Source organism: Marmota flaviventris, chromosome 1 (assembly GCF_047511675.1).
Source record: "Marmota flaviventris isolate mMarFla1 chromosome 1, mMarFla1.hap1, whole genome shotgun sequence".
Classification (NCBI taxonomy): Eukaryota; Metazoa; Chordata; class Mammalia; order Rodentia; family Sciuridae; genus Marmota; species Marmota flaviventris.
Window position 1 is genome coordinate 27,684,011 of NC_092498.1, and position 13,837 is coordinate 27,697,847.

General features: G+C 32.3%; 1 protein-coding gene and 1 pseudogene across 1 annotated transcript in view; one reads left to right on the plus strand and one right to left on the minus strand.

Moving 5' to 3' along the window:
* Znf804b (zinc finger protein 804B) overlaps positions 1-13,837 on the minus strand; it is a 536,248-nt gene that overhangs the window by 394,895 nt on the left and 127,516 nt on the right. The gene's annotated exons all lie outside the window — the stretch shown is intronic.
* Positions 1,193-2,540, plus strand: LOC114108486 (trifunctional enzyme subunit beta, mitochondrial pseudogene; annotated as a pseudogene).

Genomic DNA, 13,837 nt, shown 5'->3' on the forward strand with positions numbered 1-13,837 from the left:
ATAAAATACCTCATAATCATTATTTTGATCTAGAAATGTTTGAAGTGTATATAAGGGCATAATAGATGGTTCTCTATTCTGATAGAGAGGCAATTTGATCTCCTGATTCTAGAGATACACTTTAAAAGAGGAAGCTGTTGAATCACTTACTTGAACTTGACTCAAATAGTATACTAGACAAAAAATTTTGTGCACAACTGTAGGCTATAACACAAATATTCAACTGCCTTTCCTGTAGACTCCTTATATTCCTCATTATATATGTTCCAACATGTGCATGTATAGCCTTTGCACTATTGAATTTGATGAGTTCAGATCATTTAAATATTAAATTTTAAATAGGTACATTATATTTCAGCTAGTTTTGTTAGCTGAAGAATTTGTATCTGCATATTTCAACAAATCACCTTCCACCCAAAACATTAAACAACCTGTTACAAAAATTCATAAAAACACACAAACCTCAACAAAAGTGACATTATTTTCCTTTCAAAACCATACAACACATTTCTAAAATTTGGGGTAGATGTCAAGGCTTCATAATACAAAATCTCTCTGAAAATATATTCTGTTTCTTAATGTAGAATCACTAAGTGTTGCTTAAGAACTGAGTTTAACATTTCAATGCCACTGTGACAGAAATAATAGCCATAGAAAATGTCATATAATCTAACTTGTATTATTACATAAGCATTTCTCAAAAATTCAAGATTCATTCATACCTATTCAGTGAGTTTTTGAAAATCTGAGCCCTTCATATATGGACCCAATATCCAAGGCAACCTACCCATAAAGAAGCAGGAATCTAACTCTATATATTAAAGGTTTAAAATAAATACTAGAACACATAAACTCAATAGCCTTCCATAGTCTTCCTCCCAAAATTAAAATGGTCTTTGAAACAAAAATAGCTCAGGAACTTACCATGAAGAGTTTTCATTTTGCATGATTAATATCTTTTAAACTCACAAAAATATGTTGCTTTGTTGATAATAAAAATGTAAGATGATTTAAGATCTTAAATGTATACATTTCAAATACATGTTACAGAATCCACTTGAATTATTTTTAAACTATTTACTAGCTTAACCTTTTGTAGAGAAACTGCCCCATGGTCCCATCAAGTCTTATCAGTCAGAACTGAACCTTGCCAGAAGCAGGAGCCTGAGAAGACACGTTTTAAGATTTCACAATGACTTCCATATTGACTTACACTTTTAAAACACTTCCCAGGGCAGTAGATTGGACCTTCAGGTTTTGTTTAAGACCCCCAAGCTGTTAATTTCAGCTATAAGCTACCCTGTCCAGACAAAAGCAAAGGAAACGTTAGCAAAACCCAAACAATATTTAAAAATATTGTGGTAGATGCTGTTCACATTCCATTTTTGCAAAGGGCTCTTTATATACAGATCTGATGCCACATGTTTTGGCAAGAGCAGCACTTTCACGTTTGTTACTCAAACCAATGTCCTAAAGTAAGTTTTTGATTATATCATCTTTGGCACAGTTATTCAGGAAGTAAAAACGATGAATGTTACTAGGGAGGCTGCCTTGGGACTGGCTTCTTTGACAAGACTCTTGCTCACACTGTTACCATGGCTTGCATCCCTTTGATCCAAGTCATGACCATGACTATCGGCAGAATTATTTCTGGCCAACATGATGTGGTAATGACTGGGAGTGTTAAATTAATGTCGAATGTGACTATCCATCACTCAAGTAAAATGAAGGAAATGAAAATTGGTCTCAATAAAGCCAAAACTCTGGGTTACAACTGCCTTTATTTTCTATATTCAGATTGAGTTTCCTATTACCTGAAGTCACTACAGTAGATATATTCTCCACCAGTAAGACCAAAGACTACTCTGAAGATCAACTGGCTGGTGCTTGGGTTGTTTTTTGACTAGAATAAGAAGAACATGTGCTCCATTCTCACAGTCTGGCAGAGGAAAGCACAGGATAAATTATTCCTTTTTGATATTCTACCCTTCAAAGTATCAGGAAGAGATAGTTACCAAAGATAATGGTGCCTGTCCTCCTTCACCAGAGCATATGGCCAAACCTGCCTTCATTAAGCATGGTAGTGACAGCTACAAATTCTTCTTTACTCTCCAATGGCATTTCTGCAACACTGAACAGAGGACAACTTGGCAGAGGACAATGGTGTGGCTAGAGGTTATAAACCAAATGCATATTTGAGAGACTTTGTATATGTGTTCCATTATCCAAACATCAACTTTTTTTAGATCAACATATACTACTCCAAAAGATCCAGAAACAGCAGTATTACCAATGAAAAATATGGATGTTTTTGAATTTCAGAAGGCCTTCACAGATCAGATTTTGACTAATTTTGAAGCAATGGATTCTGATCGGTTTGTACAAAATTTCATGAGTAGGAACCAAAACGTTGGGTTGCTTCCTTTGGGGAAGTTTAATAACTGGGTGGATCACTGTCCCTCAGACACCCATTTGGAGCCACAGATTGTTGGTTGGTCATAACAGAGACTAACAGATTGCAGGAAGCTAGTATGGCTTAGTGTCTGCCTGGGGGACAGGGCCATGCCATGCTATGATAATGGAAGCTTGTCCAAAAATGATCTAATCTATCCAGAGGAGGTGACCTGATCTGTGCAACCCTCACACTAGGCAGTGCCATTTCAATGTATTACTAAATGACAACTGTAGTTCCCACTTCCTTTTACCAAAACAACATCTGTGGCCTTCTGTTAAATACTTTGCAATTAAGGCAGTGTTCTGAATTTTCAAGAATCATTGTACACTGCTCTTTCAGGGGTTTCTAAATTCCCAGAATAAGCAGTCATTTTTGATCCCTACTGTCATTAAAGAATAAGAGTGGTGGCAATTTGAGAAAGAGGTTAGCTGAGATCTGGAAATATCTTTGTAACATTTTCAAGTTATGTTTGTTCTTTTTGTGTTCAAAGATAAGTGTTTTCTCTAAATTACAAACCAATGTTTCTTAATTAACTATAGAAAAATGATTTATAATCTAAACATCACTGAAAATTTAAACGATATATATATATATATATATATATAGTTTAATTGAACAAATATATATATCATGTTGGTCAACCTTAAAAGGTAGAGGTATATTGGAGGCAAAAAAAAAAAAAAACAAAAAAAAAACAAAAAAAAAACCTTGTTGTAGTTTAGGGTAAAAATTCCTTAATAGTGTGTTTGAATATATGATTTTAAATACATTTATGTCATAAATAATAAATAATTAAATATACCCATCCTTTTTATACTTCTCCATAACCAAAATAATACTATATGTAAATTTTTATAGAAATTTTTTCTGGATCATATTGCCAAGCTATACCCATTGAAAATAATTCAATGTCCACTAACCTACCCTTCAGGGTACAACTTCTACAAGGTCCTAAACATAAAAGAGAGGTATGAAGTAAAAACAAAATCTATTTCTAAAAGTTAATTCAAAATAAATACCTACTATAATTTTGTTTCATTACTTTCCTTTCGTTTATAAAAGCATAGGCTATCTCAGCCATTAGGTTTAGCTATGTAATTTACTCATAATGTGTACTCATTTTAAATTTTGTAGTTAAGGTAGAACATAATCTCTACTGAGGACATTTTTTCTGGAGCATTTCATGCATAATCTCTGATAGTTTAAATATGTCCCTGATTTTGTTTGTATCTTGGGAATTTAGAATTCAGAAGTCAATACTAATTATTGGCAGTGTCTAGCACAGGTAGTATATCTAGAAAATGTTTATATTGTCAGGATATTGTGCTATTAAAATAAAAATCAGTAGTATAAGAAACACCCATTAAAGTTAAACAAAACTATATTAATACTTGAATAATATCAAAATGGTACTTAATGTGTACAAATAATATTTCTTGCTTGGTATAGTAGCTCCAATAAAACTCATGCTCACAGCTTAATAAAGAATAGCTGTTTGGTAAAACAGATTGGGGAGAAATAAGGTGCTGTATGCTGTTTTAGATTTTAAGAATTAAATATGAACCTTGAATTAAATATGAACCTATGTACTCAGAAATAAGTTTTCGAATTGGACACATTTTAAATTCAAACTTATAGAAGCAGCATTTAACATGATAATTTAATATTGCATTCTGCTCAATCCCTAGATTTATATTTTCTTTCTCAAAAATAAGCAAACCAAAGACATATTAAAACTAAAATAAGTATAATCCACATTTTGACAATGCCTTTGAAATTTTCAAAATGTGCAACCTCCATTTTTTTATTTATGCATATATGTTTCCATATAGCTTAAATGTGAAATGTAGAAATGAAAATTCACCATATAAGTGAACTATATAAAGAAACAAAAATTCCACATTTTTAGAGCATTATTTGTGTGTATGATTTTACCAGTTACCACACTAGTAGTTTAGCAAGCAGAGGGAAGTGTTAACATCTGAGAAAGATCAGGAACTGGCTAAGAGCAAAATATCATCGTTCCACTTTTGGTATTGATCAATTGTCCTCAGGAAAGAAAACTTCCTTAAGCCACACATTTCTCATTTTATAACTAGAGAGAGTGTTAGCAAGGACAGTAGTGAAGTGGGGGAAAAAATAAATGATGGTAGAGAATGGATAGAAAACACAGGCCCAAGTAACAAAAAAATTCTACGAAGTCATCTCTTTTAGTCATTTGAGATTGTCCTGGACCAGACTAAATCCTCGACATGGTTTCCATGAGGGAAGATGCATTTCTAATTTCAAATTTGTATTTGTCACTGCTAGTTAACCGAAATCCTGAATCCAAAGAGGAACTCATGTAAGGGAAATTGTAAAGGAATAAATGAGCACAGCATCTATGTGCAAACTCACCTCCTATTCAGCAGCCTGTCCAGCACAGTTGGTGGCATCAGGAAGACTTTTTCCAAGAACCCAGCCCTCAACTACAATGAGTGCTTTGGGGACAGTTTCCCCTTAAGGAGAGTCTTCAGTTTGGCTGACTCAGCTCTACTCCTAGCCTGCCATTTTAGCAACACTACAATGTCACTGCCTCTTAGTGACTCTCAGGCAGTCAGGAAAGTGAAGTTGGGCATCTTGAAAAGCAGGTTACTTTCACTATTTTTGCTATAAATATTACCACTTTTGACAGTTAACTAAATGGTTTTATCAGCAAATCCACTTGTATGGTGTAGACAAGAGGACAATTCACTGTTCAAAAGTGCAGATGATGCTTAAAATAACATCTAATTCTAAGCCCCCAAAGAATAGACATATACTGCTTGTTGTGTCCTCTCCAGAAATATTTAAATAATAAATTTTCCCCAATACATTATATGTTATAATATGTACTATATTATACATTACACTGTATATATGCTATAATGTTTAAATATTTCAGTGACTTCATTAATTCCTTATATTCCAATCTCAGCTTTCAAGAAGCCTTCAAAAAAATGAAAGTTAAATAATCAACAATATATACAATCAAAGCACTGAAATAACTTCACCAGACACAATATTTTGCCATCCTAGGAATCCTCTCCTTTTGGATAACTAAAAGGGTTAACACTGTTCTCCCTGCCCACAAAACTACCTGTGGTGGTATTGATACTCCAAAGAACCTTGCATAATGTTTTGAAAAATCAAGACCAATCTCAATCTGAAGAATTTCATGTGAGAGACAGCATCTAAAAAATTCTACCCTTTTAAAAATTTTTTTCATTACAATCCTTATTATACATATAGAGCACTATTTTTCGTATCACTGTACATACAGTATGTTCACGCCAACTTATGTCATTATACATGTACTCTTTTTTTGCATTACAATTCTTAATACACATATATACCACAGTTTTTCATATCTCTGTTTGTATATAAGGTATGTTGGCCTCAAATTCAAATCTTCATACATGTACTTTGTATAATGATGCCCATCACATTCCACCATCCTTGTTAATCCTCTTCCCCTTCCTTTTCCCTCCCACCCATCTTCCCTATCTAGAATTCATCTAATCTTCCCATGATCTCCCTCCCCACTCCACTATGAAATACTTCCCTTTTTTTGTGGTTGTCTCCACTTGTTCAACCTATAGCTTTTATTAGAAATTGTGATCCATATATAAATATCTAGGAAAGTAACACTAGCCACTTTAAGCCTAATAGTATTAATAATAATATAAATAAGCACAGAATTAGGAATCATCATTTCAAATATAGTCTTTACAAAGAAAAGCAAAAATCTCCTATATAAACTCACATAAGAAGGAAAGATGAAAAGAAAAAAAAGAGTCATGGCCCTTACATGTTTACAACCACATTGAGATGGTAAGGCTTTTATGTGAAAAGTTGACTAACATGAAGAATAAAGAAATTGTTAACAAATATACTTTTTAAAAAGCCCACAAGGATTAATGGAGTTAAATAAACTTTGGAGAAAATACAGTTTGACTTTTATGTACTTCCATATACAAAAACTAATCTGAGATGGACATAGGCAAAATGTAAAGTCAAAACTAAAATCTTCCAGAAAAAAAACATAGGACATTATATCTGTGCCCTACTGTCAATCAGGACCCTTTAAAGAAGACATACAAAATGTTAGCCATGATGAAATAACATAATAAACTGTACTTCATCAAAATTAAAATTTCTTGTCACCAAGAAACAACATTAAGAAAGAATAAATAGGCATGCCACAGATTGGGAAATACATTACATTTATATACACACATATACATATGACACAGAGAATTATATCCATAATATATAAAGAACTCAAAAATCAACAGTGGAAAGATAAACGACCCAATTAAAGATAGACTAAAAAGTTGAACAAATATTTCACAAAGACAATACACTAGTGATGAAGAAGAACATGTCAAAGTACTCAACATGTGGTCATCAGGGAAATGCAATAAAATAAATAGGCTTTAGTAAAAACGACTAATAAATTCTGGCAAGGATGTGTGAACAGCAGGAACTCACACATCTTTGGTGGGAGAGAACAATATCTGATCCCTTTTGAGAACTGTTTTTGTGATTTCATATAAACTTATCATACATCAAATATTTTCTAATTGGAAACAGCATGAATATGTGACGGGAAAATGGATAAGGATATTATCTTTGAAATGCACAAAAACAAACTAAAAGACACAAAAAGAGTGAACATAAGAGATGTTGTTTAAAAGAAACTAGACATATACACACCAATACACACACACACATACACTAAGATATATATTATACATACACTAAGCTATGTATTATATTCATACTGATATATATATATATATATATATATATATATATATATATATATATATATATATATATATATCTCCAGAACAATTCAGAAAGGAAGCAGGGAGTTAACTTAAAAAGAATGCAAAGAAATATTCTAGAGTGATGTAAATCTAATCTTTGTCTGAGTGTGGTTTTACTGGTGTATATAATCATTAAAACTTATAAAACAAACTGCATGTGGAGGCACACACCTGTAATCCCATTGGCTCAAGAGGCTGAGGCAGGAGGATCACAAGTTCAAAACCAGCCTCAGCAACTTAGACAGGCCTTAGGCAGCTTAGTGATATCCCTTCTCTAAATAAAACATTTTTTTAAAGGGCTGGGGATATGCCTTAGTAGTTAAGTGCCCTGGGGTTCAATCCCCAACAAAACAACAACATTAACAAACAACTCATAAAACTAAGCACTTAAGAGCTTTCTTTCTATATTGCTGAGTGAACATCAGAAATATATATTTTAGTGGACAAAAAGTGAAATATATATTAACATTACATATAATGGGATATACTATATAGATTGAGATTTGTTTTTATGATAGGTCTTAAAGAAAAAAATGGCATAGTAGAATGTAGCCATCATATGGGTAAATAAGCAAGAAATATTCAGATACTATAAAGCTTAAGTTAAAAGAGAAGCGAAGGCATCCTCTTACTGCCTACTAAGGTAATACTCTAGCTATGATTCTGAACTTTGCAAGTGTTGTTTCACACTTATATAAAATACTTTAAGACTCTTTTGCTCATTTAATCTCTGTCTACAGATATATTTTTCCCAAACATTGTGTGGCTGTTTTCTTCTTTTATACCAAAGCATCCACAATTTCGTCAGGACCTAAATTGAAACCACAAGTTACATCCTCTAAATTTCCCAAGATTTTATGACCTGCCTTTGTAATTTTATAATACAAATGTTGGCTAACCTATTGCTTCTATTTCAATTTTTTTTAATGATATGAGAGTCGACTCTTCTGTGTTTGAAATGTGTTAGCCATATGATACCTGCACACTCAGGCATGCACAAAGACTTGCTAGGAAATGTTGTGAATTTTCACAACTGCCGATAGTACTGCCAGATGTAGACACACCACTTTTATTTTGCAGAACAGCTTCACTTAGGATTCTTCCATCAACACTTGTATTGGATCTAGTCTTTATAAATATTGAGCAGAAGGAAGAATTATACAACAGTCTGTTTAAGGTAGAAAGCAGATGAAGCATATTCTCACCTAAATATGGAGAAAGTGCAAAGATTCACAGCTTGAGTCTCTGAAATTGTAAAATAGATCTGAGAACAGTTTATCTACATTCAGTGAGCATCTATTTACCAGCCACTTAATGGGTCCCCTGGGAAAATTAATTTTCCAGGTTTTTAAGACATTCCAGGGTTATTTAAGTATTAAAGTAATTATTCAAGTGAGCGTGACTGTTCACAGAATTAAGTAAAGTGTTTTCTAATCTAATAGACAGACATCCAATCACATTTCTGAGAACTATTAGAAATGTGGCATTCCAAAGAAGTTTCTACTTCACCTTGAAGCAATTTAAATTGAGGGACCTTTGCTTCAGACTCTGCAATACTAAGAAGATTATTCAGTTTATCAATGCTGTTTGAAATTACTTTCAGAAACAGAGAACATTTTTCAGTGACCTAGTTTATTTTTAAAAATTCACAATGGTAAGAGATAAACCTGATGTGCAGGTTAAGCCTGCTGTGTTCTGAGAGAGCCTAAGGCTGTCTCAACAGTCTATCTATATCTGCCAACTCACTTGTTTTCCCTATGTTTCTTAATCTAGTGAGGACTTCTTTTTTTATAAGGGCTATAATGTATCCTATGCTAATAATTATAGTATCTGTTTATATTCCAAGTAAGAAATAAACAAATATAAATTTAAACCATTGTCTATATTGACTGCAAATGCATAAAACCTGAATTAAAGGAGCAATTATTTACATGGAGACATTTTATAATAGAAATATGAAATATGTTAGTAAAATCAAATTTGCATGCAGACAAGAACGTAATTAGCACACTTAAGCAGTCTTGTGATATCTGGTCAGGAAGTAAATAGCAATCAAGTCAAATTGATTGCTATGGAAGTGAAGGGAAAAAGGAACCTGTAAATGAAATTCAAGTGAAAGGAACTTACTAGGCTGCATAACAAATATCAATCAAACTAAATCGATTGCTAGGGAATAAGAGCATTAACAAGGCAATCAGGAGAACTCCAAGCCTGTGCAACATAAAAATCTCCCGAATTAGAGAAAGTTGAACAAGCAAATTGGTGAACGACTTAAGTTAATAACAAAACATGAGCTCACCCTGGCCTTGGAATATTTACTAGGAAATAAAATGAAGTCGGCTTTCTAATTTCAGGAGAAAGAAGATGACACAGAAAACCACTTTTTTAATGGCCTTCCCTGCCATTTTCTGCCTTTCCAGGCCTTCCTGAAGTCAAGTGAAGCACATTCTAGTGACTCAGCTCTTCCATCATTGTCCTTTCTCATCAGGGCCTGGAAATAATTAGCAATTTGAATACAGTCACCCACCAGACTCAAAGAAACAGCAATTTTGGTCCTCATTAATCTTCTCATGTAGAAGAGGAAAGATACTTTTTCATCAAGTGGGGATGTTTTTAAATCAGTCATTTTCCTAACTAAGAGTGAAAACTGCAATTGAAGAAATACAGGGAAGAAAAAATTAGGTTTGGGGTTCTCTAACTGTTCTAGGGGTACCTGGCTTTGTGGTACTCATCAGAGGCTTAGCCATCAATTGATTTCAAATACTAACTTCTTAAATCTTTGAATAGACTACATCTGCGATGGTATATTTCTCAATAAATATTTCAAATAATAGAAGTTTACAACTCATATAGCCCAATAACATTAAAAAAAAATTATTCAGATAGAAGCATCTAATTGAACTGCAAGAAGACCATCAGTAGCAGACAGGGTCCCTGTTCTGAAGATGGCATCAACTTCCCATCATGCTACCCTGAATGAATGCTGAGCAAATCTGATAATGTGACATTCTTAGTGAGTGAAAATGTGCCCCTTCCCAAAAAGTCTCCTCGAGAGTCAAATGGGGTGTGGAGTTTGAAGGAATACATTAAATTAGCACTAAAAAAAAAAAAAGTTATTCAAAATGAAAAAATGTACTCTGAAGATTTCTAGAATTCCAGAAAATATTTTTTGAAAATAATGGATGAATACAGGAACAAAAGTAGGAGTGTTTTTGAACAGTTTGAAACACATTCTCAATATTTATTCATAATAAAAGACGTGCTTGCCAAAGCTTAATATTGTTTTTAGCCATCTGTGAAAGAGAAGCTGTGCTATGTACTATTTTTTCCAATTTATAATATTCAAGCATCAATTATTTTTCTTGAAATAACTAAAAATTTGTAAGAAAAACAGGACCACACACTAAGAAAACAACCAGGATCTAACACATATATCCATTATACTTCAACTACCTTAAAGATCTCAGAATATTTTCACTCTACCATAAAGATCTCAGAATAATATCACAAAGAAAGCATCAGTTCTAAATGTTTGAAGATGAAGAATTCAAGTTTCCTACTAGATTGTAATTACTTCAGCACCTGGGACCAAATGTCTTATATATCTTTTTTACCTTCCTAACCCCTTGGAGAGCTTTCAGTAAATGTTATTGATTAACTGACTAACTGAGGAATCGCAGCAAGAATTCTTGTTCCCAAGCTTCTAATTCACAATAAGACTGTTTTTGCATGTAGTCCCAGCAAATTTAGTCAAATAGTCAATACGGTTTAAAAAAAAAAAATTAAACTACCTCTTCGACTGAACGTACTGATTTCTGACTGCTTGAATTAAGTCAGTTACCATGAATTTATGTATTAGGTGATTAAAAATTTACCTTATCAAATACAAGGATTTGGCAGGCAAGAATATGAGGCTAAAATTCAAGTTCTTGGGATTAACTTTCATGTTTCATAAAAATGTGTTTTAGGGAGTGATTTCGAGTGTAGAAGCTAAAGCCAAGTTTCCTGTTTTGGGGGTTTTTAATATAAAAATTTTAGTTGTAGATAGACACAATACCTTTACTTATTTTTATGTGGTGCTGAGGATAGAACCCAGTGCCTCACATATACTAGGCAAGTGCTCTGCCACTGAGCCATAACTCCTGCCCAAGTTTCCTGGTTTTTAAAACTGCCTTTGCTACTTACAAAGTTAAAGGTCTTATAACTTTGGTCTAGTTAATTAGTATGTTGGAATCTTAATTTTATCATCTATAAAATGGACATAATAATAGACTCCATTCACAGTTATTAAGAATTAAAAGAGCTCTCTGCACACAGTAATGCTATAATACTAAGACTCTTGTTTTTGTTCTTAGTAGCAGCAGTAATAAAAGTTTATTAAAACACAAAATATAAATGATTTTTAAAATCATAAACTGGCATCTCACACTTGGATCAGAAAATTTACATTATTATGTTTGTGCTGAAAAAATAGCAAATACTATCTTGAAATTTACTACAACTACTTCTCATTTTGACTCAAAACTCAGAAATAAACACATATCCATGTTTTAAAAGAATTCAGGCATACTTTCATGCATTTAAATAAGCCTTCAATTATAAACTAGTATTTAAATATATTTACTTTTTAGTACTGATAATATTGAAATAGAAAAGTAGTAGACTATTATTTCCTAATAAATGGAGATTTTTAAATATGTCAGCTATCAGAAAAATATGATCACTCGATCCAAAATGCCATTTGCAATGCATTTGATTCAAGAAAGACATTATGTAATGTCTCTTTGCTTCTGCTCCTCCAAAGTGAGTCATGTGCATCTGCAATCAGTAATAGTTTCTATTCCCCCAACTAATTCACCAGTTATCCTTTTCTTGCATTATATAATTAAATTAAAAAGTAAATATATGCTAGAATGAGAAAAGAGAGTTTTAGAGTATTAATTTGAATACTTTGAGCTGATAAAAGAGTCTTATAAAAATAGATGTGTGGAAGACAATTAGGAAATATTTTCTGTTGGGATAATTAAAACTTAAAATTCTATCTTAAGACTTCTTATCAAAGTCAGTTATCCCATTCTACCTTAAGGAAATAAAAAATAAAATTTTGCATATAAATATGTGGGATATGCTTAACCAAAAAGTCCACTGGACCTCCCAATTAAAAAGAAAGGATCTAACTTGAAAATTGATCAATATAGAACTATTCATTCAATCACGATTAAAGTTAAAATGCCAAAGTTAACCATATATTGTCTGGGGTTGTGTTTTGTTCTTGTTTGGGGGGATCCCCTGCTTTAGTTGACTTTATCAAAGTAGCTAAATGGCTTTGTTTTGATCATGTTTTATAAGAATCTTGCTCTAAAATTGCAATAAGAATATAGACTCAAAATATGTAATTTTGGTCTTTAGTATTAATCGAGGCCAGCAATTTATGATAGATGGTAAAAGCTTACAGAATGAAACAACTCTAAGTATTCATTATTATAATTCCATCAATACCAGATAGACTATGTGAATTCAAAGATTAGATTTTTGTAGACTCTATTTCAATTCAAAACCTGTATTGAATGCCCAGTTTACTCAAGGACACAATTTCAAGCTTTCCCTCCTGAAAATGTGTTTTTAGACCAAAAATCTAACCCAGGAAAGCTTTTTTTTTTTTTGCCCTCTCTTCCTCTCTGTTTAGTTTATACAACCACCTTAAATAAATATGTGGGTGGATGATAATGGAGACCAAAAACTATCTATACAATCACAAATACTTTCTCCTGGCTAAGCCTAAAACAATATATACGAAGAAGGCAAATCATGATTCTTGCTGTTTCTAATTTTCAGTCTTGATTTATGCTCATAATAGAGGGGCGTTTTATTGAATGAAGAACAAACATTAATATCATGATATGGTAAATTTTATAGAAACATCATTAAAACCCTTGAAATTTGTCACTAATTGAGATAATAAAATGAATCATTAATGTTTAGACAACTAGATTCCAGACTACTAAGTGGAATTAATGTATTTGGTCCAGCAAGTCTTATTTTTTTTTTTTTTAGATTGAAATGCTAACTTTGAAATACTGAAAAGGAAAAAAATCTTGAGCTCTAATTATAATAAGCTATATTAAAAATATACAATTTTTCATAGGTTTTCAGTTGGAAAAAGTTTCATTAATTCAATGTGATTATACCTTTTTAAGTATGAAGAAATAAGTCTGGATGATGATTGAAAAAGCCAGAAATAATTGAAAGAGCAAATTAAAATAGAGTATATGAATGCTATATTGAAAATAGAAAATTATATATTTCCACTAATGTTTATCATTAAATTTATAATGCTTTTGAGCAATCTCACAGAATGGCTATTTTAAACTTAATTTTAATTCTGCTCACCTCAGATGTAAACATCAAACAGTACAAATGGATATAGTTTTTCTATGGGTCAATTTGATAACACACACTCTTCTGTACTATATATTATCACCATTAATTTAATAATTTAATCTGATGACCACCTAAAGTACAAAAGGCA